The sequence below is a fragment of the Etheostoma spectabile genome, chromosome 4 (genome assembly GCF_008692095.1).
Source record: "Etheostoma spectabile isolate EspeVRDwgs_2016 chromosome 4, UIUC_Espe_1.0, whole genome shotgun sequence".
In the NCBI taxonomy this organism is placed as follows: domain Eukaryota; kingdom Metazoa; phylum Chordata; class Actinopteri; order Perciformes; family Percidae; genus Etheostoma; species Etheostoma spectabile.
Genome location: NC_045736.1, coordinates 8,858,177 through 8,859,923, shown reverse-complemented (window position 1 = coordinate 8,859,923; position 1,747 = coordinate 8,858,177).

Here is a 1,747-nt window from a genome sequence, read left to right as displayed (position 1 = left end):
AGCACAGGGGTTTCTCTTTAAGGGATGTGGGGTCCTGTCCCATTCAACCCACAGCCAAATCAGGGAGAGAGAAACTTTACTTCTTATCAAATAAGTCTCTCTTCCGGCCACTATTTGCTTAATGTGGCTATGTGTAACTTTCAGTTTATGTAGATTCTAGCGGCCGCTTTGGATAAAAGCGGCAGTGTTTTTACCACCTGCTGTCGTAAAGGTATTTTCTTTACGGTGCTGTATTATTAACCTCTGTAGATTACTGAGTCAGCGTTACCGGGAGGTCATATAGTTGCAATGAATGTTTTGCTCAGATAGAAAATCATTCGTTTACACTAATAGAGTAAATTACAGGTGCATCTTTGTATTACAAGTGTTGCATACGTTAAGTTGGATTATGCATGGATATATCGTGAGCTAAACCGGGTATCACCGTCTCTGTGTCACGAGCCAAAGCATTAAGAGTTTGTTGAAGGAGACAACTTAATAATAAGTTATTATGTACTTAATATAGCGCAGGTCATGAAACCAAGGACGCATTACACAAGTATAGGCGGACAAGAGAAAAGAAAATAGTAGGCCAACAGAAACACGGACTGAAAATAAATAAAAACCAGACGCTAAATGAAAAATGGCTACTGACATACAAACATATTGCGCATTGTAAATTCATTTTAATGAATGAAATAGACATATTACATACCTGAGGGCCAATTCGGGACGGTTTTGAATCATTTACAATCAAGTAATTGTCTCAATCTGTTGAAAGCCCGACCAACATCTTTCTCTTTTCCCTTTTCCCTTTTAGCTTTTAGTTCTTTGTGTATTTCCTTCTTTTCTGTCATGGCCCTGTCCAAGTATCAGCCATAACTGCAGCAGATAACTTCTAAAATAATATTACAGTTAGGCCTAAATAACTCGTGCAACCTTTTACCTGGCTACAGGCTTTTCCGTTGTTACAAAAGAACATGTGACTTGTCCGAATGTGTGCTCTGTAGCGCCGTCTACCTGTTGTAAATAATATTGTGACTTTGCAGGAAAAAATCTGACCCAGGCAAAGTTATTAATAAAAACTATTTGAAAATAGCATTCTTTACCCTGCTAGTCTTATTTGCTGTTAAAGGTCTTTTTTGACCATTGGATGAACAATTAACACATTACATGTGGTAACTTTAAAGGTGCCAATTTGTGCTCATTTTCAAGTTCATACTTAGTATGAATATAAGTATTTTGGGTTCCCGCAAAACATGTTTACATGCTTTAATGTTCAAAAACACATTATTGTCCCCTACCATCTCACTAAATATGCTTGTAAACCCTGCATTCTAGAGCCCGTCTCTTTAAGCCCCCCTCCTGAAAAAGCCCACTCAGCTCTGATTGGTCAGTGTTTCTGCACCATAATTGCAGCCGGGGAATGACTGTAATGGCAATGTAGCCGCACTTTCTACCTACTGTATGTATAGTATAGTTGTGATATCACTACTGTACGGAAATCCCTATCGCTCGTTTGAAGGCACAGTTTCTGAATATGGGTAGTGTGCATACATCTGTGGATTATAGGTTTTGATACTTTGATAGTATTTGTATAGCCTCTCAACCCATATGTCTATCCATTTGTATTTGTTTGACTTGGTAATAAAAATAGACATGGAAATAGCAATTTTTAAAAAATAAGACCTTGAATGCTCACTCTCAAACTCGATTTCCACATGTCCGTGAATATCAAAAGTGCAATATCTGCCTGTTCACAGCCTGA